The sequence below is a fragment of the Mirounga leonina genome, unplaced genomic scaffold, assembly GCF_011800145.1.
Source record: "Mirounga leonina isolate KUSES-001 unplaced genomic scaffold, KU_Mleo_1.0 Mir_173, whole genome shotgun sequence".
Lineage (NCBI taxonomy): Eukaryota > Metazoa > Chordata > Mammalia > Carnivora > Phocidae > Mirounga > Mirounga leonina.
This window is the reverse complement of record NW_023270447.1, coordinates 66601651-66625796: the sequence shown is the minus strand read 5'-3', so window position 1 is coordinate 66625796 and position 24146 is coordinate 66601651. Positions and strand designations below refer to the sequence as shown.

At 43.5% G+C, this 24146-nt stretch overlaps 1 protein-coding gene across 3 annotated transcripts in view; it reads left to right on the top strand.

Moving 5' to 3' along the window:
- The first annotated feature begins 2092 nt into the window (after positions 1–2092).
- The window catches only part of THRAP3 (thyroid hormone receptor associated protein 3), a 73670-nt gene continuing 51616 nt past the window's right edge, over positions 2093–24146 (top strand). For 2 of the 3 annotated variants that reach the window (XM_035019095.1, XM_035019093.1), the window contains exon 1: positions 2093–2193. The gene's annotated coding sequence lies outside the window, so the exon portion shown is untranslated. Of the gene's footprint in view, positions 2194–2330; positions 3168–24146 lie in introns of those variants that run through there. The other variant, XM_035019094.1, reaches the window with a different exon arrangement.

The following is a 24146-nucleotide window of genomic DNA, read 5'->3' as shown; positions in this document are numbered from 1 at the left end:
CAGGAGCCCGTGATAAGATTTTCTTGAGAGGAGCTCAAAGCTTAGTGGAGAATACAGACATATCAACAATTAACTACGCAATTAGGTAATGTTGTATTGGAGGGAAAAAGAGTTCAGATTTCAGCAGGATTAGTTTGAGATACCAGTGGAAAATCAGGGTATGGCAACTCCTAACCATCTGGAACAATCTGAGTTGATGTCAAGATGTTATTAACGGAGTAAAATGCACAGAAGAGATGGAGAAACTATCTGAGTATGCCAGATCACTCAAGGAGCGAGGTCACTCAGGGAGAGAGGTCACTCAGGGAGAAAGACTGAATGAGAAGAGAGGGAGGAAGCTGGAACTGTGGGGTAGGTTTTGGGCCAAACAAGGGGTGGAGGTGGGTGGGAGAGAGGTAAGAAGAGATCCAGCATAGAGTATCTCAGAAACCAGGAGGAGTGACTATGTATTTTTGCATCCCTCTAGTTTACTATTGTGTTCCTAGTATATTGCACTGGGCGTGGCATATAGCCCTCAGAAAAGCTGTGAATTAAAAATTAAGTTGAGGGGCACCTGGGTGGATCAGTTGGTTAAGGGTCACACTCTTGATCTCAGCTCAGGTCTTGATCTCAGGGTCATGAGTTCCCAAGCCCCAGGTTGTGGAGCCTACTTGAAAGAAAGAAAGGAAAGAAAGGAAAGAAAGGAAAGAAAGGAAAGAAAGGAAAGAAAGGAAAGAAAGGAAGAAAGAAAGAAAGAAAGAAAGAAAGAAAGAAAGAAAGAAAGAAAGAAAGAAAGAAAGAAAGAAAGAAAGAGGAGAAAATTAAGCTGATTCAGAACCTTACAAGAAGCACTACAGGGCATACAGGGAAGTGCTCGAAGAAGGAAGAAAAAGTAAGTAGCCTGGAAGGAATGCCACTGAGTTCAGTAAAGGTGAGGGCTGATGTGGCATGATCTGAGACTTGAGCCTGGTGAGCTTTTCTTGCAGGAAGAGCAGATTTCTTCAATATTTATTCGTATTTACTTTTTTTACTTTGCCCTGGGGATGCAGAAATCCACCCAAACCGATCTCTGTTCTCAAAGAGCTCGCAGTCTGGTGGGGAAGACAAACAGAGGCCCTAATAATTACAGAATAAGGTGCCAAAGTACTGTGGGAGTAGACATTGGGGAAGCTAGTAAACTTGGAAGGCTTCATAGAAGAGGTGACATTTGAGCTCAGTCTTAAAGATTGGAGTTCATTAGGGCAGTAATTCCAAAAGAAACTAGCTTGTGCAAAACCCTGCTGAACGCAGTGGTTCTCGAACTTGTAGTTGCATGAGAATCACTGGAGAAGTGTTTATAATGTAGATTCCAAGCCTGTACTTCCCGGGAAACTTCCGGCTTAATAGGTGAGTGGCATCCATTTTAACAAGCTTCACAGGACTACACTTTCAGAAAATCTTTCTGTGCTCCCATGGTCATGGGCGGGGGAGGGGGGAGGTGGCGGGAGATGAGGCGGGTCACAGCTTGACCCATCGGGCTCCTGGGTCTCCTCCGAAAGAGGTCACGCTATCGCAATAAAAACAACTCCATTTTGAGTTGCGCTTTCAGAGTACAAGCCGCTTTCATGTGCTTTACTTTGTCGGACTCTCGCAACAACTCTATGGGATAGAAATTACGAGTGTCATACCATAGGGGAGGAAACCGAGGCTCACAGAGGGGAGACGTTTTGCTCAAGGTCACAAAGCGAGAAGTGGCAGGGCAAAGGCTGAAAGCCAGGAGACCCGATTCCCAGCTCAGAGACTTTGCGACAACGGAGGAAAGCCGCCAGTGGGTGGGGCTCAGGCCCTCCCTCCAGGCTGGTTCCAAAATGGTGGGGGTAGTGGCGTCAGCAACGCCCCCGCCCCTTCCGTCCACCTCCCTCCTTCTTCCCCAGGCCACCCAGGAGGGGGGAGGGGATGGAAAGGAGCAACCCACGTGACTGCCGACAACCTGGCGCGTGACGCGAAGCGGCGGGCCCAACGCTCGCCTTGCTTTGTGGGAAACGTAGTTCAGCCGACCATCAAGTTGGCAAAGAGAGACGGGGCTAGCACTACATTTCCCAGGAGTCAGCGGGGCGACGCCGCCGCTGCCGCCGTCCGAGAGCGGGGACGCGGGGCGCGCTGTCGGGCGGGGGCGAGGTTCGGGCCGGTTGTGCCGTTGCGAGGCTGCAGCTGCGATCGCTGCGGTGGGCCCAGGTGAGTGAGGGCCTCTGATGGGGATTAGAGCAGTTCCACCGGCTCCAGTCGTTTTGTCTTTTATCTTTCCTCCGCGGCGGCTGGGTCAGGGTCCCCGGCAGGCCCGGCGCCGAGCTGCTCCCCCGCGCCTACCCCTAGGCCTCCTCTGAGCGGGCTCCGCTCTCTCCGGCTCCTCCCCCTCCCCGCCCTTCAGGGCTTCCCCTCGCTCAGGCCTAGCTCCCGACGCTCTGGTCCGCCTTTTCTCCCGAGCAGCTCCTACCCTTTCCCCTCCCTCCTTGCAAGCTTCGAGGAAGAGGCCTCAACCTCTTCCATTTCTCTCTTTAGTCGTGGGAACCCCATTATTTGGATTTTTCTTTTTCCCGGAACTCTTTGAGTGCTAACCCCTCCCCCTCCCCCCGGTCTCCATTGGCCTGGTTCTGTCTTCTCTTAGGGCGCATGTGGCTGGCACTCAGTAAATGTTAGTCCTTCTTTTCTGCCTTGCGGCCAGAGGAGGCATAGTCCAAATTTATCTGCTCCGGGAGCATTTGTGCGCCCACTTTTATTTCAGTCTCTTGGGTTGGAGGTGAGGCCGACTTGCATTCCAGTGGTAATCGGCGTGTGTTCTGCTTGTAGGAGGCAATTTTCTTTGCCTCCTTTAGCACCTTAGCAACTTTTTATCAGCTTTTCTCATTGCCTCTCTAAATCTTAGGGGTGGAGCATGGCGGCAGAAGCTGGCGAGTAGCGCTGGTGCCCAGAAGTTCGAAGCCATCAGGGGTACTAGGGGGTTTACGGGGAGGTTGTTAATTGGATTGAAGGAGAAGCCAGAGTGTGGTAGAGCCTGGCGGGCGAGAGCCAATGAAGCTTCTGGTGGCAGCATAACAGATGGATCCTGCAGCCAGCTTGCCTGGGTTCAAATTTTGGCTCTGTTAGCTTTTGATTTTAGGTCAAGGGGCTTCGCTTCCAGGTGCCTCGGTTTCCTTATCTGCAAAATAGCGGTAAGTAACAACGGCTACTTTATAGAGTGATTGTGAAGATTAAATGAGATTAAATTGAAAACCGCTTAGCTCATTACCTGACATGTATTAAACGACATCATTATCAATCATCGTTTATAGGATTTCCAGATGGTGGGCCCAGAGTGGAAAGGCAGGTATCACACCAGCATTTTCCTTTCTTTTCAGATGGCCCTTCCTTTTTTTTTGTTTGTGGAAATATTGTCTGTTCGGTTATCTGGACAGCTTGATGTGTGTATCATTAAGTAGAAGCCTGTTAAAGAGTTAGCAACGGTTCCTGCCATGAACCAACTTGTGGAGCAAATCGGGCTTAGTTTGCTCTTTGCTGGGAATTACGTTTTGTGAACTAGTGCACACACTAGCAATATCAAAAACGAGCTTATCCCGCAGCCACTTAGGCTTGATTGTACCTTGTAAAAGGTGAATTGAAGTTTTCAGAAGAAGTCGTTTATCTGAAAATCTTTTATGTCCAATACAGGCTTTTCGCTTTGTTCTTTAACCCTTTTGGCACCAGTGGCAGGTCCCCGGTTTTGGAGACTGACGTTTTTAGTCTGCAGATGTACGAGTCCCATTTTAGTGGTGGTGCTGATAGTAGTAATAGTAGCTGACAGTAGTTCTTTAGCATATTTCATTACCATTAACACCACATACAGGCGCTTTTTGAATTTGGTTTAGCCAGTGAAATTAGGGTTTACAAAACCTATTTTGTCCTGAGAAATTACAAGGAGGAAGCTTGGAATATTGCTGAGGTTAGCGCCGAGGTGGGGAGAGATGAGGCTGACGGAGAGAGAGCAGAAGACATATGACTATTATTTCGATTGGATGGTCTTAATCACTAAGAATCTTAAGATGCTAGTCTGTTTCTCTTGGGCACAATGACATCCTGAATTGAAGGCAGCGTGGTTAACGCTGTTCTCTCAAATATTAGATTTTGTTGGATTGCTTCACATACTCATTTTGTAAACATCTAAGATTGAGTCAGTTCAGTATTTGGCTGATTGATTCAACAAATAGTGCCTGAGAACGTACCATCTACTGGCTCCTGTGCTAGGCTGTGGGAGTACAGGGGCTTGTGAGACAGCAGGGGTCTCGCTTTTGGAGAACTTCCAGTAGAGTGGGGGAAGACACAACAGGTAAGCCAATAAATGACAAATTGAGAAAAGTGATGTGGAGATACCAAGTAGGGACTGTAGTAGACACTAACAAGGGAGACCTCGGGGTGGTCAGAGTTCTTTTGGGCGCAAGTGAGGAGACAGTTTGGAGGAGGGAGGATTCCGTGTGGAGGGAACAGCAAGTGCCGAAACTTGAAATGGGGAGAATTTAGTGTGCTTTCAGCACTGAAAAGAGGCCCGAAGTAGCTGATACAGTGAGGAGAGTGGTTACAGAACAGATGGACAGGTAAGGTTTTTGGGGAAGCCGTCGAAGCCTTCCAGTTGATATTTTAAAATCAGTTTTGCAGAGGTATGGAAGGTGGGGGGCGGGGGATATCATTATATCATTTAAGAGGCTGCTGTACTGGTCCGGGCTGGACATGGTAGTTACCTGAAGTAGGGGGATGGAATGGAGATGTATTGGTGGGAAGAAGCGGGGGGGTTGGAGATGACGTAGGTTTAATATTCCTTGGAGCAGGCCATTCTTTTTTTTTTTAATTTTTTTATTCTTATGTTAATCCCCATACATTACATCATTAGTTTTAGATGAAGTGTTCCATGATTCATTGTTCATAACACCCAGTGCTCCATGCAGAATGTGCCCTCCTCAATACCCACCACCAGGCTAACCCATCCTCCCACATGGAGCAGGCCATTCTTAATCTTTGGTCCATGGACTGTGGGGAACCCAGGAACTAAAATTTTTGTGAGGGAGTGCTTTTTCTCAAAGGTTTGATACCTTCCATCTTCCTCATTAGTTTCAAAATTTAAGAATACTGTTCTAGAGCCTGGAATGCAGGTTTATAACCCATAAAAAAGTAGTTGCCCATAGCTTATCAGGAGAGTCGAGTCATGGGTACCCTTCTAAAAGATTGCTTCCTTCGTCCTTTTTATTTATTTTTAAGTAATCTCTACACCCCACATGGGGCTCAAACTCAGAACCCCAAAATCGAGTCGCCCCGAGAACTGAGCCAGCCAGGCACCGCATTTCTTAGTCTTTCATGGGAACTTTTTTAAAGATCAAGGTTAAGGGCGCCTGGGTGGCTCAGATGGTTAAGTGTCTGCCTTCGGCTCAGGTCATGATCCCAGGGTCCTGGGATCGAGTCCCACATCGGGCTCCCGGCTCAGCGGGGAGCCTGCTTCTCCCTCTGACCCTCTCCCTTCTCATGCTGTTTCTCTCTTGCTCGCTCTCTAAAAAATAAAATCTTAAAAAAAAAAAAAAAGATCAAGGTTAAATGTTGTGCCATAGATCATCTTTTAGTTTCTTTTTGTCTGCAAGTTATGGGCTGATGCACATACTGAGGAAGCTAAACATTAGTGAGCTCAGTTTCATGAAAATCCATTTCTTTTTTTTTTTTTTTTTAAGATTTTATTTGTTTATTTGAACGAGAGGGAACACAAGCAGGGGGAGTGGAAGAGGGAGAAGTAGGCTTCCTGCTGAGCAGGGAGCCCCATACGGGGCTCGATCCCAGGATCCTGGGATCATGACCTGAGCTGAAGGCAGACGCTTAACGACTGAGCCACCCAGGCGCCCCGAAAATCCATTTCCTAATGTTTTCTTTCACTGGAAGAAACAGTTCCTATTTTAAGTGGTACAAATGGAGCACTTTAGGGTATGAAGAGCAAGATCATTTTCTTCTTGCTTTCCTTCAGCAGTTAGGGGTTTCAGATGTATATTCATATTTTTTGAGTATATTTTTACATGACAGTGTGTTATTGGATGTATAGGGTGTACTTTGTACACCAGAGTTAGAGCTGTACCACTGAAAAAACCATGTATTTTTGTTTTTACTGCAGAGGTTGGAAACTGAAGGCTTATGGACTGAATCCAATCTCCAGATGTGTTTTGATTGGCTCACATAGTCTTATAAATTTGAATTTGTTGTCAACATAAAAAAACAAGGAGATTTTATGTAAAAATTTGGATTCAGGCTGCTTTTGAAAAATCAGTTCTGGCAGCCATGGAACTGTGTTTCTGCTTCATAGCAGCCATCTTTTGTAGTTGGTCATGTCCTCTCTAGTTTGTTGGAGACCTTGCTACATACAGCCTGACATGTATCCCTGATGTGGTGTGAAGTGTCACTTGATACTATTTTACACCTTATATTACATGTCTGTTTGTAGGCCCTTTAATTTGGTCTCCCTGTTCTAGATATATGATACAGGTCTCTAATGCCTCCACTTAAGTCTTTTTTCTGTCTTAATGTTCTATCACCATTAAAAATTGTTTCGTCTTGTTGCCTTATTTTTTGCGAGCCAACGAGGGAGGTAAGTCCAAAACATTGAATTATTTTGTTTCCAAACTCAAGAAACCCAAGGGCTTTTAGAAAGCTTAAAGGCATTGACCTGACCCCGGCCCATGCCTTTTAGCTGGCATGGGTGCAGTGTCCTCGTTTTTTGTTCTGCCTGATTTGCTTTTTAGCATCTAGAATATCGTAACTGCATAGCTGGGCTTGTTTCAGAACATAGAAGGCCAAGGAAAGAGAAATTATGAATGTTTAATTAGAAGACTTTTGGCTCTTGTCTTTAGGCATAAGGACCAAAGTTGTTTTTCTGTGTGTGTGTGTGTGTTTAATATGCCTTTTTTTTTTTTTTGAGGGATAATAACTCAACATTTTTTTAAAAGATTTTCCTTATTTATTTGAGAGAGACAGATAGCTAGAGAGAGCAGCAGGCAGAGGGAGAGGGAGAAGCAGACTCCCGCTGAGCAAGGAGTTAGACGCGGGGCCCCATCCCAGGACCGTGGGATCATGACCCGAATGGAAGGCAGATGCTGAACCACCTGAGCCACCCAGGTGCCCCAATAACTCAGTTTTTTCCTTCTATTTTGATAATAAGGGCAGGATAAATAAAGAATTGCTAGAGGACATCCCAGAGAGGTGAGACTGCTTTCTAAAGTTACCCAGATTTCTTCACTCTAGAGCTCCATTACATCAGGGCTTCCCAGAAGATGGTCTTTCTTAGTCTTTCATGGTCAAATTTGTCAAATTCATTTGATTTTTCTAAATGTCACTTGATATTATTTTACAATAATATCTGTCTAAAGGATGTGTCCTGCAGTCTTGACTAATAGCTTTGGCTATCAGACTATGGGCTATCAGAAAAAAACTTTAAAAATGGAGGAGATTGAGGCACCTGGGTGGCTCATTCGTTAAGCATCTGCCTTCAGCTTGGGTCATGATCTCAGGGTCCTGGGATTGAGCCCTGCATTGGGCTCCCTGCTCAGCGGGAAGCCTGCTTCTCTCTCTTCCACTCCCCCTGCTTGTGTTCCTGCTCCCACTATCTCTCTCTCTGTCAAGCAAATAAATAAGATCTTTAAAAAAAAAAAAAAATGCAGATTGAGGAAGTTGGTCAGATGCCAGAGTGGGGTTGCCCACTAGAAAAAATGGGATAAATTTTTTAAGATAAATTCTTGTTTCAGATACAATAAAGTGATGCTTTATGTAGTCTTAAATTTTTTTTTTAAGATTTTTTTTTTATTCTTATGTTAATCCCCATACGTTACATCATTAGTTTTAGATGTAGTGTTCCATGATTCATTGTTTGTACATAACACCCAGTGCTCCATACAGAATGTGCCCTTCTCAATACCCATCACCAGGCTAACCCATCCTCCCACCCCCGTCCCCTCTAGAATCCTCAGTTTGTTTTTCAGAGTCCATCGTCTCTCATGGTTCGTCGAGATTTTTTTTTTTTTATTTATTCATTTGAGACACAGAGATACAGAGAGAGAGAGAAAGCATGAGCAGGGAGAGAGGCAGAGGGAGAGGGAGAAGCAGGCTCCTTGCTGAGCCAGGAGCCCGATGTGGGGCTTGATCCCAGGACCCTGGGACCATGACCCGAGCCGAAGGCAGACGCTTAACCATCTGAGCCACCCAGGCGCCCCTAGTCTTAAATTTTTTTAAAGATTTTATTTATTCGAGAGTGAGAGAGCAAGAGAAAGAGCATGAGTGGGGGGAGGGGTGGAGGGAGAGGGAGAAACAGACTCCCTGCTGAGCAGGGAGCCCAACATGGGGCTTGATCCCCAGGACCCTGGGATCATAACCTGAGCTGAAGGCAGACGCCCAACTGACTGAGCCATCCGCGCATTCCTTGAACAACACCTTTCTTGACACCCTATCTATAGGTATTCCTCTCATCAACCCCCCCCCCTGCACATTATTATTCTGGGACATTATTATTATTATTTTTTTAAGATTTTATTTATTTGAGAGAGAGAGTGCTCCCAGAGGGAGGAGCAGAGGGAGGGGGACAAGCAGACTCCGTGCTGAATGCGGAGCCCGACGTGGGGATCAACCTCACGCAGGACCCTGAGATCATGACCTGAGCCGAAATCAAGAGTTGGAGGCTCAACTGACTGAGCCACCGAGGGGCCCCTGTGGGACATTATTTTAATCCACTGCGTCTTCACCTCTTTAGAGAGTAAAGCAGGGATTTGTTGATTCATTGCTGAGTCCTCACACCTACTGTGTTCTATGTCACGTAGAAGGGGCTTAGTAAATACTGAAAGAAAGGATGAATTAATACGGGAAGAGATATGCTGAATGGTTGGCTATCTCTGGAAGTGCTCCCGCTATTAAGTCCTCATTTACTCAGATTCTATTAAGCTACCAGTTGAAAATGATTTGTATGGTGGTACATGAGATTGCAAAGGGGCAGAAAGGTACTTTCTGGAGTGATAGGAATATTCCACATATATATATTTTGAAGTTCAGCACGGGGCTTGAACTCAACGACCCTGAAATCAAGACCTGAGGTGAGATCAAGAGTCGGATGCTTAATCGACTGAGCCACCCGAGGTTCCCCTGAAATATTCCATATTTTGGTTGGAGTAGTGTTTCACAGTATATTTTGTCAAAACTGACCAAACTGTTCTTAAAATGTGTACATCTTTTGTAAGTGAATTATGACGTTGATTTATAAAAATTTGTTGTCAAAAGTCATTCTCTAAAGACATAATATAAAACTAAGGTAACTGTATAAGTAGGTTGTGATGATCATTGTTTTTCTTGAATTTTTAGTAAGTTTAGCCAAGTATGGATTAGATAGATTTTAAAAGACCATTTGGAGTAAGGAGGGTGCCTTGGGATCTATTGAGGGAAGAGACTGAGCTGGCAGGACTCTGAGCAGCCTACTCCCATTTCAGTCAGAGCAGTTCTATAGTGATAATTTTTTACTTAGGGGTTCTGCTTAACATTTCATTTTTATTAAAGATTTTTCTTTAGAGAAATTTATGTATTTTATTTATTTTTTAAAAGATTTTATTTATTTGACAGAGACATAGCGAGAGAGGGAACACAAGCAGGGGGAGTGAGAGAGGGAGAAGCAGGCTTCCCGCCGAGCAGGGAGCCCGATGTGGGGCTCGATCCCAGGACCCTGGGATCATGACCTGAGCTGAAGACAGACACGTAACCAACTGAGCCACCCAGGTGCCCCTAAAGTATTTTATTTTTTATTTTATTTTTTTAAAGATTTTATTTATTTATTTGACAGAGAGACACAGCGAGAGAGGGAACACAAGCAGGGGGAGTGGGAGAGGGAGAAGCAGGCTTCCCGCGGAGCAGGGAGCCTGATGTGGGACTGGATCCCAGGACCCTGAGATCATGACCTGAGCCGAAGGCAGACGCTTAATGACTGAGTCACCCAGGTGCCCCTATGTCAGAGAGAGAGAGTGCACATGCGCTGGCGGCACAAGCAGGGGGAGCGGCAGGCAGAGGGAGAAGCAGGCTCCCTGCCGAGCAAGAGACATGGGGATCATGACCTGAGCTGAAGGCAGATGGTTAACTTGACTGAGCCACCCAGGTGCCCCGTATTTTTTAAGATTATTTATTTGAAAGGGGCGCCTGGGTGGCTCAGTTGGTTAAGCGTCTGCCTTCGGCTCAGGTCCTGATCCCAGGGTCCTGGGATCGAGCCCCACATCGGGCTCCCTGCTCCGCGGGAAGCCTGCTTCTCCCTCTCCCGCTCCCCCTGCTTGTGTTCCCTCTCTCACTGTGTCTCTCTCTGTCAAAAAAATAAAAAAATCTCTTAAAAAAAAAAGATTATTTGAGAGAGGGAGGGAGGGCACAGAGGGGAAATGAGGGCGAGAAGCAGGCTCTCTGCTGAGCAGAGAGCTCAATGCAGGGCTCCATCCCAGGACCCTGAGATCATGCCCTGGGACATCCAAGTGCCCCCATCCCATATTTTTTATTTTAAGTAGGCTTCATGCCCATTGTGGGGCTTAAACTCAACGACCCTGAGATTAAGTGTTGCCTGCTCTGCTGAGCTAGCCAGGCGCTCTGAAATTTATTTTTAAAGTAGTCTCTAGGGGCGTCTGGGTGGCTTGGTTAAGCAATTGCCTTCGGCTCAGGTCATGATCCCAGGGTCCTGGGATTGAGCCCCACGTTGAGCCCCGTGCTCAGCGGGGAGCCTGCTGCTCCCTCTGCCTGCTGCTCCCCCTGCTTGTGTTCTCTCTCTATGACAAATAAAAATAAAATCTTTTTTTTCTTAAGTATTTTTTTTAAAGATTTATTTGTTTATTTGGGGGGAAGGACAGGAGGAGAGGAAGAGAGTCTCAAGCAGACTCTGTGCTGAGCGCAGAGCCCAGTGTGGGGCTTGATCTTACAACCTGAGACCACGACCCGAGCTGAAACGAACAGATGCTTAACCGAGTGAGCCACCCAGGCGCCCCCAAAATAAAATCTTAAACAAAAAAAAAGTAATCTCTACACCCAGTGTGGGGCTCAAACTAACGACCGCAAGATCAAGAGTCAGATGCTCTACTGACAGCCAGCCAGGCGCCCTTTTTTAAGATTTTATTTATTTGTCAGAGAGGAGCACTAGTGGGGGGAGCAGCAGGCAGAGGGAGATGCAGGCTCCCCGCTGAGCAAGGAGCCCAATGTGCAGCTTGATCCCAGGACCCTGGGATCACGGCCTGAGCTAAAGGCAGACACCCAACAAACTGAGCCACCAGGCGTCCTGAATCTCTGTTCTTTTAGAGAAGGAAGCTTAATGACATTTTTTTAAAGATTTATTTATTAGAGTGTGAGCTCGCATGAGCAGGGATGGAGGGAAGGGAGAGAGAGACTCTTCAGTAGACTCCCCACTGAGCATGGGGCCCAAGGTGGGACTCATCTCGCGACCCTGAGATCATGACCTGAGCTGAAATCAAGAGTCAGAGGCTTAACCAGCTGAGCCACCCAGGCACTCCTGAAGTTTTTTTTTAATGAAAAAATTTTTAATATGGTTCATCCAAAGTGCCAGCTTCCTGATAAAACCTGATACCCACTCATTATTAGTGAGTTGTGTATTTGCATACATGAACCATGAATGTAAGTGAAAGATAACACTGAGTTTCAAAGTTGCCAACTGAGTTATTGCTGTGGCTATTTGGAAATTAAGATTTTATGTGCTAGTCAAAAGTATACATAAACTGTAACATTATGTACAGTATGTTATTCCAGCTAGAATTTTGACCTTGCCCTTCTCAGCTCATCTTATTCTGGTAACTAATCTGAGACCTGCCAACAAGAAATAGAGGGTACTTTCTGAGGAGAGGATCTTTAGTTTCCTTTTTGGGTATTAAATATCACAGCAAAGCTATAGGGATACAGGCTTTGTCTTCTAGATTGTTCATTCTCCTTCCTTTATTCCCTTTAATGAATAAGAAATTGTTCAAATATATAAATCCTGGATACACTTTTTTTTTTTAAATTTTATTCATTTGACAGAGATGATAACCAGGGGGAGCAGCAGGCAGAGGGAGAGGGAGAAGCAGGAGAGCAGGGAGTCCAACGCGGGACTCAATCCCAGGACCCTGGGATCATGACCTGAGCTGAAGGCAGATGCTCAACTGACTGAGCCACCTGGGCGCCCCTGGATACACTTTTTGATGCTTGTCTCCTATCATAAAGCATTATGTGTCCAAACTTAGCTTTTCCTATAGTAACTCTTCAGTAATCTAGTTTCTTTTTGAAAGTATTAACTTTTCCTGTTGAAAATTTACTTTTTCCGGCACTTGGGTGGATCAGTCAGTTAAGTGTCCCACTTCTGATTTCTGCTCAGGTCATGATCTCGCGGTCGTGGGATCCAGCCCTGTGTTGGGCTTACCATGTGCTGAGCGTGGAGCCTGCTTGGGGTTCTCTCTCTCTCCCTCTGCCCCTCCCCCCTGCTCATGCGTGCTCTCACACATGCACAAGCTCGCTCGCTCTCTAAAAACAAACCAAAAACAACTTGGGGCGCCTGGCTGGTTCAGTCCGTGGAGCATGCAGCTCTTATATCTCGGGGTTGTGAGTTTGAGCCCCACATTGGGTGTGGAGATTACTTAAAAAAAAAAAACCCCACAACCTTTTCTTGACTAACATTTCTTGTTATAAGTTATATAATATTAGTGTAGTTTTTTTTTTTCTCACTGAGCAGTCAGCACCTGAACTTTCAGCATCTAATATGGAGTTAGGTAAAATCCTAGGGATTTAGCCTGATCTCTGCTTTCCATTGTACAGATATTTGTGTATCAAGTTAGTTTTTTGAAGATGATTCTGGAAACAAAATTACCTTTAAGGATTTGATTTGTTGTTTGGTGATTATGTAAACACATTGCTTGGGGAAAGAGCCTCTCCCTTCCAACTTTCTGGGTTTTTTCACCCAAACTGCCCTTTTAGCATACAGTGTGCTATGTGGTTTACATACATCAGCTCATTCAATTCTTATGATAGACTATAAGATTAGTGAATCTACTTCTTAGATATGAGAAAATTTATTAAGATTATACATCTTGCTCAAGCCTGCACAGAAGTGGAGTCAGGATGCTAACCCAGGGTAGTCTTGTTTGCAAGGCTCTTGCTCTTTACCACTCTGCCTGTATTCAACAGATACCTTCATGTGCTTATCCTTCGATGTAGAGTTTCTTTGATTTGACCCTAGGAGCATTGCTTTATGAATCCTATTTCAGTAAATCTAAATGTGTTTGACCAAGAAGTTTGAGAGGTCCATGGGAATGCTAGTCCTCTTCTATCACTATCCTAGAGAATCTTTTTCACTGGGAGACTGGGAAAGGGAATCTAAAGGCAGCACAACCACAGCGTTCAGCATCGTATAAACCCTTTTTTCATGCTTTAATAAACATGCAATACAAAAACATCCAAAAATGCAATAATAATACAAGTAGTACCCATATGTTTAGGAGATCAATTTAATTTACGAAATAAAACTCTACTACCACAGTTGAATTTTCTAGGATTGTTTTCCCCTTCTCCCAGCCATATTTCTTTTTTTGGTGTTTAAGATACAGGTTTTTCTAGACTTCTCTCTTTTTTTTTTTAAAGATTGTATTTATCTATTTGACAGAGACACAGCAAGAGAGGGGACACAAGCAGGGGGAGTGGGAGAGAGAAGCAGGATTCCCGCCGAGCAGGGAGCCTGATGCGGGGCTCAATCCCAGGACCCTGGGACCATGACCTGAGCCAAAGGCAGACGCCCAACGACTGAGCCACCCAGGCACCCCTTTTCTAGACTTCTCTTAAATGTGTATGCTTTCCTAAACAAAATATGGTATTGTTTTTGTGTGGTTTTAAGCTTTGCATATGTTTAATACTGATTTATTTTGGTAACTTTTTCTGCTCAAGCTTGTGTTTGTGGGATTCATTTATGGTATATGTGTTCTTCATGTTCACTGTTGTACAGTATTCACTGTATGAATATATCACTTACCTGTTTTTCTGTTGGTACTCAGAGTACCACCAAAAATACTCTTTTTTTTTTTTTTTAAGATTTTACTTATTTATTGAGAGTGAGAGCATGAGAGGGGGGAGGGTCGGAGGGAGAAGCCGACTCCCTGCTGAGCAGGGAGCCCAGTGTGGGACTCGATCCCAGGACTCTGGGATCGTGACCTGAGCTGAAGGCAGAAGGCTTAACTGACTGAGCCACCCAGATGCCCCACTTTTTTTTTTTGAAGATTGATTTGTTTGAGAGAGTGCGTGTGCACCCCCATGTGGGGGAGGGGCTGAGAGAGAATCTAAGCAGACTCCCAGGTGAGTGCAGAGCCCCCCAAGTGGGGCTCGATCTTACGACCCACCTGAGATCGTGACCTGAGCCGAAACCAAGAATTGGATGCTTAACCAACTGAGCCACCCAGGTGCTCTCAGAAATATTCTTGTATATATTTTCTTCTGACTTGGGAGAGTTTCTCTAGGGTTTATGCCTAAAAGTGCAATTGCTAGGTCATAGGATGTGCATCTCTCTCTCTCTCTTTTTTTTATTTTTTTATTTTTATTTATTTATTTTTAAAGATTTTATTTATTTATTTGAGACAGAGAGAATGAGAGACAGAGAGCAGGAGAGGGAGGAGGGTCAGAGGGAGAAGCAGACTCCCCGCCGAGCAAGGAGCCCGATGTGGGACTCGATCCAGGGACTCCAGGATCATGACCTGAGCCGAAGGCAGTCGCTTAACCAACTGAGCCACCCAGGCGCCCCTCTCTCTTTTTTTTTTAAAGTAGGCTCTACTCCCAGTGTGGAGCTTGATCGAGAGTCTCATGCTCTACTGACTCTGATCAAAAGTCTCATGCTTTACCGACTCAGCCAGCCAGGTGTCCCAGGATGTGCATATCTTTAACTTCATTAGGATACTAGCAACAGTTATTTTCCTGAGAGATTATACCAGTTTATATTCCATTACAAACATTTCTATTGCTACAAATCTTAACGACACGATATTGTTAGACTTTAAAATTTTTGTCTTTTTTTTTTTGATTTTATTCGAGACAGAGCATGAGCAAGGGAGAGGCAGAGGGAGAGGGAGAAGCAGGCTCCCAGCCGAGCCAGGAGCCAGATGTGGGGCTCGATCCCAGGACCCTGGGATCATGACCCGAGCCGAAGGCAGACGCTTAACCATTTGAACCACCCAGGCGCCCCAATTTTTGTCATTCTTAGGAGTATGAAATATTTCATTGTAGTTTTAGATGGTGTTTCTCTGATAGTGAAGATTAATCTTTTCATATGTGTATTAGCTGTGTAGGTTTCCTCTTTCTTGAATTGCCTATTCATCCCCTTACCCCACTTTATTTGTAGCATTTATCATTTGATATACAATATATGGTTACTTGTTTCTATGTGTTGCCTCACCATGAGGTCAGAGACTTTTTCCCTTTGTCATTGGGTATCTGTAGTGCTTAGGACAGTGCCTGGCATATGGTAGGTGTTAAGTAAATATTTAATGAGGTGATTTTTTTTTTTACCTAAACAATTGAATTTCTTAGCATTTTTATTTGTAGAAGTTTATATATAGTCTAGAGTCTGGATTTTAATCCTTTGATTATATGTTTTGCAAATATATTCTCCTAGTATGTGGGTCCATTTTGATTTTTTTTTTTTAATTTAAATTCAGTTAGCCAGCATATAGTACATCATTAGTTTCAGATGTAGTGTTCAAGAATCCATCAGTTGCTTATAATCCTTTTGATTTTCTTTTTTTTTTAAAAAAAGATATCTTGGGGCGCCTGGTGGCTCAGTCGTTAAGCGTCTGCCTTCGGCTCAGGTCATGATCCCGGGGTCCTGGGATCGAGCCCCGCATCGGGCTCCCTGCTCAGCCGGAAGCCTGCTTTCTCCCTCTCCCACTCCACCTGCTTGTGTTCCCTCTCTCGCTGTCTCCCTCTCTGTCAAATATATAAATAAAATCTTTAAAAAATAAAAAAGATTTTATTTATTTGACAGAGAGAGAAAACATAAGCTCAAGCAGGGGGAGCAGCAGGCAGAGGAACAGGGAGAAGCAGGCTCCCCGCTGAGCAAGAAGACCGATGTGGGGCTCTATCCCAGGACCCTGGGATCATGACCTGAGCTGAAGGCACATGCTTATCTGACTGAGCCACCCAGGCACCCCTCGTTTTGATTTTCTAAAACAGACATTTATAAATCTCTACCTTTATGGTTTATAATTAGAATTTTTTGTAATCCTTTTTCTTAAATTCATTAGATTCCTATATTTTCTTCTTTTTTATAAAAATGTTTTTTAGAGAGTGTGAGTGTGTGGAGGGGGTGCAGAGGGAGAAGGAGAAAGCAGACTTTCCGCAGAGCAGAGCCCGAAGCCGGGGTTGATTTTATGACCCTGAGATCATGACCTGAGCCAAAATTCCATTTTTTTTTTTAAAGATTTTATTTATTTATTTGAGACAGAGAGAATGAGAGAGACAGAGAGCACATGAGAGGGGGGAGGGTCAGAGGGAGAAGCAGACTCCCTGCCGAGCAGGGAGCCAGATGCGGGACTCGATCCCGGGACTCCAGGATCATGACCTGAGCCGAAGGCAGTCGCTTAACCAACTGAGCCACGCAGGCGCCCCCCCAAAATGGAATGTTTTAAACTAATTTTTATAAAGTGACTCCAGAGCCTATAATTTTTCTTGCCTCAATATGCTGCCTAGCAAGACGTTATTCATAGAGTGTGCTCAGTGAGTGTTAACTGGGTGAAATAAAAATGTTTAAAAAAAGTTTAAGTACATTGTTTTGATCTTTATGATAGTATTTTTAGAGGAGGGGATTAGCTGGTCTTGATAGGTCAACTGAATATCTTAATAGGGCATCCTCAAGGCACAGTAACATGTGCTTGGAGGTTGTGTTCCAAAATTAAAAATTAAATAAGGGAAGGAGACTAGAAGTTGGGGATAAGGCAGGTAGAAATTAGGAAGAACTCTTTTCATTGTCACTCTTGTACCATTTGACATTCGTATTATGTGTGTACTATTAAAAAGAAAACTAGGTAAGAAGAATTAAACACTTGGCTCAGGCAGATAAAAGCTTAGTTAATATTTCAAGTTCCATGATTCTGTGCATGTTTTCCCCTTTTTTAAACCTGTACATATGCGACAAATGTGGATGAACCTTGAAGACATTATGCTAGGTAACATAAACTACATAAAAGACAAATCTTGTAGTCCACTTACTGTGAGATACCTAGAGCAGTCAAATTCATAGGGTAGAGTGGCGGTTGTGGGTGGGGGGTTACTGTTTTATGGGTACACAGTTTTAGTTTGGGAAGATGGAAAAGTTCTGGACATGGCTGGTGGTGATGGTTGTGTAACAGTGTGAATGTACTTAATGCCACGGAACTGAACGATACACTCATAAATGGTTAAAATGGTCAGTTTTGTTTATTTTTCCATAGTGAAAAATACATAGCTGATACTCATTTGTTTGTCATTCAACAGACACATACCTAGACACTGGGGATACAAAAAGGAATTTGATTTGGTACTTGCCCTGAAATAGCCATTTAATCTAGTAATATTACACTAAGATTGCATACTAGTGATTTTCAAGGAAATAGAGGGTTAAGTTTGTAGGAAATTGTAGCTTGTAAAAGTTCTGCAACGTGATAAAAAGATGATAAATTCTGGGAAAGTAAACGATTTCCTGGCAGTCTTACCTGCTGGTTGATCCAGAGGATTCAGATGAGAATGTTATTTTGCCCCAAGGTACTTGTGCATAGCCTGAAAGCATGATTTTAAAAATTACCAATCTGGGTAGAAACTGTCAGGTGCATGGATGGCATTGAGAACCTGGGCGCAGAATAGTGGTGTCATTTAAGCGTCAGACTCATTCAGCCTGGAATCAAGTTTAGGCTTGGGTTTGTTGCCAGAGTGTACAGCTTCTTTAAGAGGTTCTCAAGCTGTAGGAGTGTCTTACATTCTGAGTCTACCATAAAGACAAATTCTGAATTCTCAGGAGAAAGATAGTAATTGTTTGATGACCATGTGATTACCCATACTAGCTGGTGGAAGTCTTGTCTTTTAACTCTGTGATTTGACATTGGCCTGATTAATATTTATTGAGTGCTAAATATGTGCTAGTAAGTATTGTTTCAGGTACTTCACATACTTATTAACTCATTCACTTTTTTTTTTTTTTTAAAGATTTTATTTATTTATTTGACAGAAAGAGACACAGCGAGAGAGGGAATACAAGCAGGGGGAATAGGAGAGGGAGAAGCAGGCTTCCCGCAGAGCAGGGAGCCCGATGCGGGGCTCGATCCCAGGACCCTGGGATCATGACCTGAGCTGAAGGCAGACGCTTAATGACTGAGCCACCCAGGCGCCCCCTCATTCACTTTTAATAACAGCTCTGTGTAGTGGGCATCAGTTTTACAGATGAGACAGTGGGATTTATTTTATTTTTTTATTAAGTTGTTTTTTTTTTTTTTTTTTTTTTAATTTGACAGAGGGAGACACAGCGAGAGAGGGAACACAAGCAGGGGGACTGGGAGAGGGAGAAGCAGGCTTCCCGCTGAGCAGGGAGCCCAATGTGGGGCTCAGTCCCAGGACCCTGGGATCATGACCTGAGCCGAAGGCAGACGCTTAACGACTGAGCCACCCAGGTGCCGCGACAGTGGAATTTAATAAAGTAACTTATCACAGGTTTCAGAACTACTAGTTGGTGGTGCTGGGAATCAAAGGTAGTCTGCCTTTAGAGCATGTGTTGTTTCGTACTACTTATTGGGCCAGTGCTTTGGAAATTGTTTTGGGATGATTGATTACTAATTTTGTCTTACTGTAATTTGTTGGATTAAAAAATGACAGTTTCTACCATTTGAGACCTACAGTTTTGAGAATTACTGCTCATTAAGGGTTTATTCTTACATGGCCATTTGCACTAAATGCCTTTGTTAAGCAAATGGTGTAGAACCAGAGCTGGCAGACCTTTTCTCTATAGGTCCAGATAATACTTTAGGCTTTGGGGGCCAAGAGGCAAAACTGAGGATATTATATAGGTACTTAAATAACAAAAAAGAAAATGTATTAAAAATTTTTTTTTTTATTTTTATCTTTTTAAGTAATCTCCACACCCAGTGTGGGGCTTGAACTCACTACCCTGAGATTAAGGGTCACATGCTCTACTGATTGAGCCAGCCAGGCGGCCCAACAAAACAAATATTTTATTGGCAGAATTCAAACTGTAATAGTTGAATACAGTTTTTGTAAGGCAGGTGTGTTACAAGAGTGGAATTCACTTTGGGAGATAACATTTCACATCACTGGGGTTCAGAGTTAGCTTTACCTATCAAAATGGATGGCAAGTGTTCATCTGTTAATGCTGAAATCTGTAGTGAGATTGCACATTTGTCATCTTTGAAAATGTCTTTACACAGACAGGTACTGCCAAATATTAATATTAATCCATGAGCATATGATTTTTTTGAGCATATGGTTTATTTGAGCACATTCATCACTTGGAAGGCATTTATAGAATTCTGTTAGATTCATTTCTTGATATTTGCCTTTTTGGGTACCATTACACTGCAGAGTAATCGTTTCCAATGGAAGATTAGATGGAAGTTTTGTGGGTTTTTTTTTTTTTTTTAGATTTTATTTTTAAGTAATCTCCACACCCAATGTGGGGCTCAAACTCACAACCCCAAGATCAAGAGCCACACACTGACCTGACTGAGCCAGCCAGCCACCCCTAGATGGAAGCTTCTCAGTTGCACAGCTAGATGGATTTTGAAAGATGGAGATTTACTTTGCACTTCGATTAAGATTGGAAATATGTTGGAAGTGTAGTTTGAATTAAGAAAATAGGTCTTTAAAAGTTTTGTGTGAACAGAGATATCATTGTGTTAGCTTTGATAGTACAGGAAGTGAATAAAGTAACTTGACATTACCTGAGGTTCAAACAGTGTTTACTGTTGTTCAAGTTAATTTGCCATAATCTATATTTCCCATAAAAATACTATTTTTTTATAAAGATTTTATTTTTTTGATAGAGAGAGACACAGCAAGAGAGGGAACACAAGCCAGGGTAGTGGGAGAGGGAGAAGCACGCTTCCCGCGGAGCAGGGAGCCCGATGCGGGGCTTGAACCCAGGACCCTGGGATCATGACCTGAGCCGAAGGCAGGCGCTTAACGACTGAGCCACCCAGGTGCCCCATAAAAATACTACTTTGCCTTATAATTTTTTATTGAATTCATTAAGAAACATTATCAAGTCTGCACCAAAAGCTAATTTCCAAAGCCTTTCAGTATTCAGTAATAAGATTTAAGTGTGGTTCTTTAGAAAAATTTTAGATTAAAAAAAAAACCGCAATAAAATTTTGCTACAAAGCCATTGAACTGCTGTTTGGTAGTGCAAATCAGGATCCACCTTCTATTTCTTACTTTCTTTTTTTTTAAAAAAGATTTTATTTATTTATTTGACAGAGACACAGCAAGAGAGGGAACACAAGCAGGGGTCGTGGGGGAGGGAGAAGCAGAGTTCCCTTGGAGCTGAGAGTCCGAAGTGGGGCTCGATCCCAGGACCCTGGGATCATGACCTGAGCCAAAGGCAAGACACTTAACGACTGAGCCACCCAGGCGCCCCTCACCTTCTGTTTCTGACAAAAATTCACAGAAGTGACCATGGTTAAGTCTACAAAAGTGAATTGACAGTGAATGAGGGGGACTTTTGATAATACTGGCTCAACATGTGATTAAAAGTTCTTTGTAGAGTACCTGCTGATGAATAGTACAGTGAATAACCATATGTTTGAAACACCTTACATTTTCACAAGCCCTGTAAATTTGTCCAATTAAGTCCTTCTTTACGTATTTTTTGCCACCACCATTTGCTACACATCTCAGCAGATTCAAGTCAGGTTGTATTAGTGTTCTCTCACACATCTTTGAAAGATTCTCACCTATAGTTGTTCCATATAGACTATTCATAGAGGCTAACTCTTCAGTCACTTCAAAACCAGCATTGACTTCTGCAGTAAACAGCTGCACACTGTCTATATTATCTGTTGAATCAAGAGGCAACAGTGGTGAAAATCATTCCCTTCCCCCCTTTTTTTAAAAAATTTTATTATGTTAATCCCCATACATTACATCATTAGTTTTATTTTATTTTTATTATTATTATTATTTTTAAAGATTTTATTTATTTATTTGAGAGAGAGAATGAGAGACAGCATGAGAGGGAAGAGGGCAGAGGGAGAAGCAGACCCCCTGCCGAGCAGGGAGCCCGATGCGGGACTCGATCCCGGGACTCCAGGATCATGACCTGAGCCGAAGGCAGTCGCTTAACCAACTGAGCCACCCAGGCGCCCCTACATCATTAGTTTTAGATGTAGTGTTCCATGATTCATCGTTTGTGCATAACACCCAGTGCTCCATGCAGAACGCGCCCCCCTCAACACCCATCACCAGGCTAACCCATCCTCCCACCCCCCTCCCCTCTAGAACCCCCAGTCTGTTTTTCAGAGTCCACCGTCTCCCATGGTTCGTCTACCCCTCCGATTTGCCCCCCTTCACTCTTCCCCTCCTGCTATATTCTTCCCCTCCTGCTACATTCTTTTTTTTTTTTTCTTAACATATATTGCATTATTTGTTTCAGAGGTACAGATCTGAGATTCAATAGTCTTGCACAATTCACGGCGCTCACCAGAGCACATACCCTCCCCAGTGTCTATCACCCAGTCACCCCATCCCTCCCACCCCACCCCCCACTCCAGCACCCCTCAGTTTGTTTCCTGAGATTAAGAATTCCTCATATCAGTGAGGTCATATGATACATATCTTTCTCTGTTTGACTTACTTTGCTTAGCATAATACCCTCCAGTTCCATCCACATTGTTGCAAATGGCAAGATCTCATTCCTTTTGATGGCCGCATAATATTCCATTGTATATATATACCACATCTTTATCCATTCATCTGTTGATGGACATCTTGGCTCTTTCCACAGTTTGGCTGTTGTGGACATTGCTGCTATCATTCCCTTCCCCTTTTAACAAATACTCAGTTGTTGAGCAGTTTCAGATTTACAGAAGATCTGAGAAAGTAGTACAGAGTGTTCCCATGTATACCTCATGCCCATTTCCCCTGTTAACAAATTAGTATGGTACATTGGTCCTAGCTAATGAACCAGTGTTGATGCATTCTTGTTAACTAAAGTCCTTACTTTATGCACATTTTCTTAATTTTTACCTAATTCCTCCTTTCTCTTCCAGGATCCTATCTAGGATATACATTTTTTTTTTTTAAAGATTTTATTTATTTATTTGAGACAGAATGAGAGAGAGAGAGAGCACATGAGAGGGGGGAGGGTCAGAGGGAGAAGCAGGCTCCCCGCCGAGCAGGGAGCCCGATGCGGGACTTGATCCAGGGACTCCAGGATCATGACCTGAGCCGAAAGCAGTTGCTTAACCAACTGAGCCACCCAGGCGCCCTAGGATATACATTTAGTAGTTATGTCTCCTTAGACTCCTCTTGGCTGTGACACCTTTTCAGACTTTTCCTATTTTTGGTGACTTTGACAGTTTTGAGGAGTGCTGGTTAGATACTTTGTAGAACGTCCCTCAGTTGAGATTTTTCTCATGGTTAGACTGGTGTTACGGATTTTAGTGAGAAAGACCAGAGAAGTAAGTTATCATTTCCTTCACATCATATCAAGGAATACATGTTACCAACATGATTTGTTGTTGTTAATTTTGATCACCTGGCTAGGTTTCTCTGGTGTAAATTATTCCCTCCCCTCCATACTGTACTTTTTGGAAGGAAATCCCGAGGCTCACTCTACTCCACTTATGGAATGGAGAGCTATGTTCCACCTTCTGGAGGGTGGAATATATACATAAATTATTTGGAATTCTTTGGCATGCGAAATTGGTCTCTTCTCATCCATTATCAGTATAGATTCATAGATACTTTATACTTTGAGTTATCCATTACTTCACTTTGTTCAATTTTTTAAAAAAAATTTTGGCTCTTGAACTCTTTCAGTTGGACAGAAATGTCCTTTTGACATACTCCCTTCATTGTGGTGGTTTTTGTATGTTCTTTTGTTGCACTTTCTTCCTTCCTGGCACTACAAGATATTCCAGGCTTGTCCAGTGTATTGCTGGCCTCAGCCCTAGAGTCAGTCATTTCTCCAAGGAGCTTTGGTTTCTTTTATTGGAGAATATTATTAGAAATCAAGGTGTGGGTGCTAGGTGTGCTTATTGCTACTGGAATGTTACTGTGTATAGGTCTTCTCAGCTGACAGAGCAAGGAAATATGTGTGTATACATACAGGAAATAGGTATATAATAACACATTTTATATACATACAGAAATATGTGTAAATATTTCTGATGTATCTGTGTGTATCCATTTGTATCTGTATTAAGCTAAACGGGAGCTTACACTGGTATCTCCACTTCTAATCTAGTACCACCTGGATCATTCTAGCCTTTCTGTCTGTCTTGTTTGTGGCCTCCCACTCCCAGCAGTGAGAAATTTGGCTCACACCATCTGCCATCCATTTATTAATTCCAGTATACATATGTAATGGTTTCAGAATATGTTATCCCATACCCCCGTGGGAAACAACTTCAACATCTAGAATACAGTGATTATATGCAGTTCCTTTTGCTGTTTTCCCTGTTTCACTCATTTCCATAGTTACTTAGGTCAACTCCTTTCCCCTCTACCTGCCTTATTTTTTTTTAGAGCGAGAGAGACAGCACAGTGCACAAGTTGGAGGGGCAAAGGGAGAGAGAGAGAGAATCTCAAGCAGACTCCCTTCTGAGCACAGATCCCCATGCAGGTTTGATGCGGGCTCGATCTCATGACCCTGAGAACACGACCTGAGCTGAGACCAAGAGTCCGATGCATCCGATGCTTACCTGACCACACCACTCAGGCATCCCTGCCTTATTTTTTAATTGACTACTGTTGTTGCTCCCATTGTCCTCAACTTTTCCAGTTGAAAGGCTAATTTTTTTTTTTTTAAGGTTTTTTATCTGACACAGAGAGACACAGCGACAGAGGGAACACAAGCAGGGGGAGTGGGAGAGGGAGAAGCAGGCTCCCTGCCGAGCAGGGAGCCCGATGAG